Below are 8,596 nucleotides of genomic sequence, written 5' to 3' on the forward strand. Positions count from 1 at the left end.
AAAAGTACTCAAATGTTTTACTCGAGTAAAAATATCAATACTGCAATGTAGAAATACTCTGTTACAAGTAAATGTCTGGAATTCTAAAGTAAAAGTGCAAAAGTATTGATATCAAAATGTAAAGTACCAAAAGTAGAAAGTACTCAATCATTATGCAGAATGTCCCATTTCACAAGGTATCATGTGTAGGCAGGGACGCGGGAAGTACTTTAGACTTTAGAGCAAGGGTAGCCCTGAAACATGACTGTCATTACAAGCGTCATGTGAACCATGGCTAGAGCAAGGGGTGCTGTTTTTTTCGGGTTTCCCGCGGATAAAGTTACTTTTTTTGTTACTTTATTTCGGTTTTAGGGTTAGGGTTGGATTAGGGTTATGTGATTTAAAGGTAGGGTAAGTGGTTTGCAATTATTCAAATAATTGCAAAATGGGTCTATGTTCTGATAGTGCTCGTTACTATAGAGTGTCCTGTCCATATAAGGAGTCTCTATGTCTCTCCAGCTCTTTATAAAACAGAAAATGCATTTTCGTTTCAGTTTCAGTTTCATTTCCAATTTTATCCAATCAGGATAGAGAACTCAATCAGGATATAGATTAAACAAGTGAATTTGGAAGTGATGACACTAAAAAATGAGCAGGCACAATTTGAACTGGAACACTATAAAAATGAAGCTTAAAAATGGGTACTTTCTCCTGATTGGCTGAGATGTTGACACCTACCAGAAAATTTATTTTCTGTTTATTAAAGAGCTGGAGAGACGGGGAGACTCCTGTTACTGAACAAACACTCTATAGCAATGATTACTATCAGAATATAGTGCTTTAACCTTTAAACAAAATACTTTTTGTTTTAACCCAAAAATATCACTTACCCTACCTTTAATTATTTTGGGGGAGACGCGCCCACCAGACCTTTCTTTTTCTTCCTCTCACAACGGCGTATAGCTGCAGACAATGCACAAGCACGCTGCATAAATACTATTTATTTACCATGCAGAGCAGCACGTATACATACACACAAACATACATACTACAAAGACAGTGTTCCATTTCACCAACAGCAGTGTGTTGGATTTCACCGTTACTTTTATTGGAAATTAAAGAGCCCGTTTATTATGCAAATCACAGCAGCAGCAGCTAGACGGTCAACAATGACACGCGCACACATTTTACCACAAAAAGGTCCAATAACAATAAGCCTCAGTTACAAAGTAAAAACACTCTGTTTTCACAACACTAATAGAATACAAAATAAAATAAAATAAATTGCACATGGATAATATCCAACAGGTCTGCCGCTCTGGCTGCGCGGCGGCAGCAGCAGCAGCAATAAACAATAATTAACAGTCTTAATATAATGCATGTCTTACTTATTTGAAGACTCCAAAGGTAGCTTTCCTTTCTGGTGAGTGTAGGCCATAAAATAGTAGAATAGAAGTAAAAGTACTGAAAATTGGAAATACTCCAGTAAAGTTAAAATTACTTGTTGTCAGGTGCTTCACACTCACACACCTGTTGACTGTGTCTCTTGATGCACCTGAAATCTAAACGCAACATTATTCATTTGATTAGCTGCAGCTGTGTAGTTTAGCCTGCACATTTTTTTTTTATGTTTTAGCTGAACTGGAAAACAAACTACAAACTTAGCCTATATGCCCCTTTAACAATGTGTTGACTTGCAATTTGTTTTTTAGGCAGGCCCTATAGTTTATAATGTTTTCCTTGGCAGTTAATTTAGTTATTTTAATGCTGCCTGTAATCCCTAAACTCCATTTCCTTTGAACCCACAATTTCTGCCACTCTTCCAAATCCCAGGTTGCCCAGGGCAGATATTTTGCTTGAGCTTCAGGCAGTAAGTACTACAGCAGGGGTCTTCAACAGGGGGTCCGGGACCCCTAGGGGGTCCTCAGAGTTACTACAGGGGGTCCCCCAAATATTTGTGTGATATGATTATTTTGTTTTACATCAACCACTTGAACCCTAGTATCCCTTTTCTGACGAGAACTTTAGCCAAAAATGGCAGATCTACAAGCTCACAACGCCTGGCGTTGTGAGCTTGTAGATCATCAAAAGAGCAGCAAAAGTTTATCTGAAACACAATTTTATACAATATAGAGGGGGTCCCTGATTCATCTCTCTCTCAGCCAATATAGAGGGGGTCCCTGATTCATCTCTCTCTCAGCTAGGGGGTCCTTGGCCTGAAAATGTTGAAGACCCCTGTACTACAGTACTTGTCAACCAATAGGTGTCCTACCAGACACCATGGGGTCTAAATGTCTCAATGGAAGAGGAGGGAGACCACCTCCAAACACTTTTATATTGTATTAACATACTGTACCACAGGGGTCTTCAATTATTTTCAGGCCAAGGACTATAGGGACCCCCCGCTGCATATGTTGTATGAACTTGTGTTCCCTATTTATAAATGTTTCTGTTTGAGAAAGCAGAAACGTTCAAAGCTATGTCACCACATGATTTAACTGATTGTCTTTTACTGGTCAACAGACCATTTAAGACTATTAAGAGATTTGAGACTTGGAAGTATTCCACTGTTGTTTTTGATCAAAGCGTGTCGTAACTCTCTCTCTCTCTCTATGGGTCTGGTCCATTCTAATGGAATGTATGGAATGCATGTGCTAATAAAAAACAAATTAATACTTCTTGAGGTTAATATGAACATCAAAGCAATATTTTAAATACGTTTTGATTGCACATGCATTCCATAGGGCTGAACCACACATGGACAAATGACATCATCAACTCGCGACGGGAGCGGTCCCTACTGAGTGAAAGATCAACTATTTCTAAAATAAATAAAATATTTAAGTTGTTTTGAATTTTTGTTATAGAGGGCAGTTATAATGTATTTAGGCATATACTGTACGGCTTAGTAGCCAGGGATCCTTTTAAAATAGCTTAAAAAAAGATAAATGGCATGTAGTTCAAGTGTGTCCACTTGTTCACAGGACGCTGCTGCGGTTGAGGGGTCCAGTGCACAGATCCGTGACCTTCTCACAATGAGCCTTACATCAAAAATGGATTATGTCTCCTCTATGCAAGCATCATATGTCCCACCTAAAGGTCCAGGGGGGAGGCAGCGAGGTATGTGTCATTGTCTTTCACCGGTGGTGTCATTTCAGAAAAAAAATATAGATGGACAGGCGTGGATTGAGATTCACTCAGTGATGATGATCAAAAATCTGTTTAATCATGTCAAAAGAGGTGGGGAAAATATGCGTATAAAGAACTGAATTTGAGGTTAGGTTTTTGTAATCACTTACAGCACCTTTAAGGTTACTGCGTCCTTTTATGAGGGCTGTCTGTTCACGTTTTAGCTTCCAACAAATGTCCTTGAGGTGATTATTGATGCCTTTTCTTTGACATTTCCATTCAGGCAGCAGAGCAGAGTTTCTGGAGAAAATACTTCATCAGAAGATCAGGTAAATTAAACCACTTAAAACCCTCTAGACTTGGTAAACTGGACCTGGGTTATGACACTCCAAAATTGGGATCATCATTGGACCCCGAAATCGGTCAGGCCCCAATTAAACATTTCAGAATAATCTGTATTGTCACATCACAGGTTTGCAGGTGTCAAACAGTGAGTGAAATTCATTTTTCTGCGAGCTCCATCGTTTACAGAAAGAGAAAGACAAAAAGAAGGGGGGGAGCAAGGGGGGAAAAGAAAGAATCAAAAAACAAAAAGGCATCTAAATATTTACACATAGCATATCCATACAGTATGCACATGTGCTATTTCTCTGGAAGTGGGTTGATCTTAGAAACAGGCAACGCTGTTTGACCATGAGAAGAACTGTTGGACTGTGGGCGGGCTTTTACAAGTCTTCGGTTTGTTTTACACTACAAATAAATGTGTGCTACCTTTTAAATTCCACTTCATGATGTGACAGAAGTGTTTTTTAACAATCCCCAAGCCAACAGTGCATAAAAAGCTTAAAAAGAATAGTTCACGGTTCCATACACTGCCATATAAATGAACATATTGCTGTGTGCTTGACATATTCTCCAAAAAACGTCAATGGTGACGAGTTCTTAGATTTGCATTAAATAATTATGTCAATATACGGTAGGTCTTTTTTAGTCACAATGCGATCATGTAGATAATATTCTTGGTAATGACAGAATTTTCATTTTTAAGTGTCAAACGATAATGAACCAATGTCACGTACAGTAGACATTACAGTATCTCATTCTGCAGTCTTGTGGCTTTCCTAGAGTTTTGCTGTGCACGGACATTAATGCTGCTCAACCCACACACTTTCTCTCACCAATTGAAGAGCTGTGGAAGGGTTTTTCCTGGGCTATCTGGTGTTATGATAAAAAAGAACATCCATTTGAATAAATAGCATTAGCACCTTTTTCTGTGCTTGCCAGGACAGTGGTTTTGGAGAGTGTCAGTCAGGGCTTTGTTTTGTATGGCACGCATGCACCTTGAAAATTGCCTACGTCGGCTTGAATATCTCCACAATCTCTGTCGACACTTCTTGGAAAGTTGACTTAAGTGTGGATGATTGCCATAGATTCATAGTGTGATATGAAAATGACATATACTGTACTGTTGCAGGGTATTTAATTTCCCACACACATCTATCATTTGGTTGAAATCAGTTATAACTGTATGCGATTTACAGGGATATTTCACTTTGGCTTTTTTTTTTAAAAGGGTAATTTTATCGTCTACTCAGGCTTTTGGGAGCACCCCGGACAGTTTTTAAGTTGCTTGATTCTGTATTTAGATATTTGATATTCCTTTTATCAGACACGCCCCCTTCCTATACAAACCCATTGTAACTTCAAACTCCATTTAATGAATATCAAATACCTAAATACTGAATCAAGCAACTTAAAAACTGTCTGAGTAGACGATAAAATGACCCAAAAATGTTTTGAAAGTGAAATATCCCTTTGGGTTGTCGTTGGGGCATTTGCCAAGTACATTTGCTCATATGGAATTTGTCCTCTGCATTTAACCGTCCTAATGTTTAGGAGCAGTGGCTGCCATTAATAGCAATTGTGGGAGCAATTAGGGGTTAAGTGTGTCTTGCTCAGGGACACTTCGACACATAGTCTGGGCGAGCAAGGGGTCGAACCGGCAACCTTTCCATGCCCAGATGACCTCTCACTCAGCCCCCCTCCCCATTGGTTAAATTTATAAAACCCACAGACAGACTTAAACATTTTCACTTTAAAAATGTGTTTAACTACTACTACTACTAATTTGTTTTCGTTTTCAAATAGCAAAAATAGCTGATCTACAAGTTCATTGTGAGCTTGCAAATCAGCTATTTTTGCTACTTTTGTGTGACACTTGTATAATGAAGAAGGGCATGAATTTATGGAAAAAACATAAAAAGTCAAAATATGGAGATACAAGGTTTTCTGCCCAACAGCGGCGATATACTGCATATTTATGTACCAGCCTAATGCTTTCATATTTAGCTCTTAATTATAGCTTAATGTATGAACAATTTAGAATTAATTGGCAGTAACCACTTAAGCCCTATACATCATCATACGACGAATAGGAGAAATAACCAATCTACAACAGTGCTAATTTTTTCGACTAAGACTAAGACTAAAAGACTAAACGACTAAGGTTTTGATATTTAGTCGACTAAGACCTTGTAGGCTATTTCTTAAAATATTTAAATATTTTCACCTACTGTAGAATTATGTCAAAACTTCTATTACATATTCTATTGACTTTATTTTCATGATTTAGGCAGTGCTTCTCAAACATTTTCAAGGACCCACAGACCCCCATCTGAAAATATTTTGGGCCAGGGACCACCATACAAGATATACAGGAGTTGTTAAAAAGTTTGACAAATATTCAAATTCTTCTCTTTTAAAAAACATTTTGTGAAAATAGCAGATCTACAAGCTCACAACACGATCAGATAATTTCAAATAGCCGATTATATAAGGTTAAAGTGGTTAAACAAACTTTGCTGTGGCTTAATGTATGAACAATGTGGCAGCGGTGGCCTAGTGGTTAGAGGGGCGGCCTTGATACCGGAAGGTCCCTAGTTCGATTCCCCAATTCATCTCATCAATCATGAATCACCGCTGAATAGCCCTTGAGCAAGGCTTCCATGCACGGTCCGGCTGGAAACAAGCTTCGTGCTTAGTCCGACACCCTGGGTAAACAACAAACTTTGCTTTGCTTCCCCCTGGAACCCCCTCAACGACCCCTGGCGTTCTCCGGACTCCACTTTGAGAACAATTGCGGTTCTCAAACATACAAGCAAAAGCGATTCTGGTGCGATGCGATACCAAATCTGCTTGGTACCAGGTTGTTGACAGGGATTATGTCATTTCTCATGCACAAACAAGACTATGCTTGTTCAGTGTTTCAGTAGACACAACCCACTGATGCTGACACTGTATCATATACCAATTTCAGGCTCAGTCAGTACCCATACAACAAAACATTATACTGTATGTTCTATTACCAAAAGTGCCAGTGCAATATGGTTGTATATGTAGGTACATTCATTGTATTATTTAACAATGTGTATTGTGATCATGTAACTGTTGTAACAGGGCCCAAGAGCTCAAAGCTTTTAATTCCTATGAGTTTTGGATTTTGGGTGTTAAAGATAACATTTGATTAATCAAACTTATATTTCTTATTGACATAATGTTTGCTGAGATAATGATCACAGATCGGATATCAAAATGATCCCATGCTGTTTTTTGGTCTTCAACTACCCAAAATCTGAATCTGATCCACTCGAATAGGGATTAAAAGCTCTCTTGGCCCAGGAGAGGCCAGTACTCACCTGGCACATAGCCCTATGTTGTGCAACCAATAGCATAAATATCCGATCTACAAGCTCACAATACATGGCATTGCAATGTGTCGTGAGTGTCTAGATCTGCTATTTTTGTAACTTTTTACAGAGGATTTCAATGGTGGAGCTGGACTTAATGTGCAATGGAAGATTGTTCCAGAGTGTGGAGGCAGTAGCAGAAAAGGCCCGGTCACCTTTAGTTTTAAGGCTTGTTGGGGGAACAGCAAGGAGTATTTGGGAAGATGGCCTAGTAAGTACCCTGGGGGCAGGAGGTGCAGAAACCAGATCAGAAATGTACTGTGTACACATGTTCCTAGTTCCGGTCAAAAATCTGGCAGCTGAATTTTGGACCATCTATAGACGGGAGAGAGTGGACTGAGTCAGCCCATGATACAGAGAGTTACAATAGTCCAACCAAGAGGTGATAAAAGCATGCGGATGACTGTTTCCAGGTCCTTAATTGTGTGTTAAAACAGGCTTCAATTTAGTTATGGTTCCTAACTGATAAAAGCTACCCCTCACTATACTAGAAACTTGAATTTGGTAAATAAAACACCAAGGTTTTTTAACAGTGGTGTGCATGTTTGCAGAGATGGGTACAGTGAAGAGAGACAGGGAGAGAGTCGGGGAGTGACATGCAGCAAATGCGCAGCCGGGCTCGGGAATCAAACCCGGGACACGCCATCAGGCATCAAAGCCTATTTTTATTTTTTTTAACGTTTTTTTTATGTGGTTAAAAAGCATCAGTTTGCAGTTGATATTTTATTCATTCAGTGCCTGTGCTCTCTCTACGTACAAACTCTGATATTGTTTCCATCCCCTCTGTGGTAGTGAAAAGGTGCTTGTGGAATTCGGCCCTGCACCCCGTCCCAAACCTGACTACATCTCCACCTCCCAGAAGGACTTCTGTGTCCAGGGATTTGTGCCAGCTGCCCCTGAAACAACAGTATGTATTAATATGTTAATATTATTATTATGCAAATATACAGTATGTATAAGACCTCCATGATGAGTTAATGAACAATGGACTGTATAATAATAATAATAATAATAATAATATTAGTGTCCAGGAATGTACATTACCAATTGAGTTCAGGAATTTCTCTCAGGCTGTCATGATCAATAAACTCAAGCCCATTTCCACACCACAGGCAGAGCAAGAATTCTAATAATCACGGTCCGTGTCCCCATGTGTGTCAGTGGAATGATTTATGTCTTTCAAATTGAAACCAGGGAATCACATGTCTATGGATGCCCAAGAAAGCACATATTGGTGGTTGAGTTCTTATGAACTTGTCTTGTATGCTCCTCTGTGTGCTCTTCACATCTATTGTTTTGAGACCAGTGGTGGAAAGTAACTAAGTACATTTACTCAAGTACTGTACTAGAGTAAAATGTTTTTTTTTTTACTTTACTTGAGTTATGTCAAATCTTCTGTGCTTTTACTTCTACTCCACAACATCTCAGAGGCAAATATTGTACTTTGCACTCAACTACAAGTATTTGAAAGCTTTAGTGTACTTGTTACTTTTCAGATTAGATTATTATTACAACACATACATTAACCACTTAGGCCCTAATTTGTTTTAGGCTATTTTTTGCTATTCGAAAATAGCGGATCTACAAGCTCACAACGCAGCGTATCGCGACGCGTTGTGAGCTTGTAGATCGGCTATTTTGGAAGAATTTTTAAACATTTGAGTACTTCTTTGGTACTGTAGCCTAAGTATATTTTGATGCCAATACTTTTGTACTTTTATTGAAGTCAAATTTGTAGGACT

The sequence above is a fragment of the Gymnoscopelus microlampas genome, assembly GCF_963454915.1.
Source record: "Gymnoscopelus microlampas genome assembly, chromosome: 21".
In the NCBI taxonomy this organism is placed as follows: domain Eukaryota; kingdom Metazoa; phylum Chordata; class Actinopteri; order Myctophiformes; family Myctophidae; genus Gymnoscopelus; species Gymnoscopelus microlampas.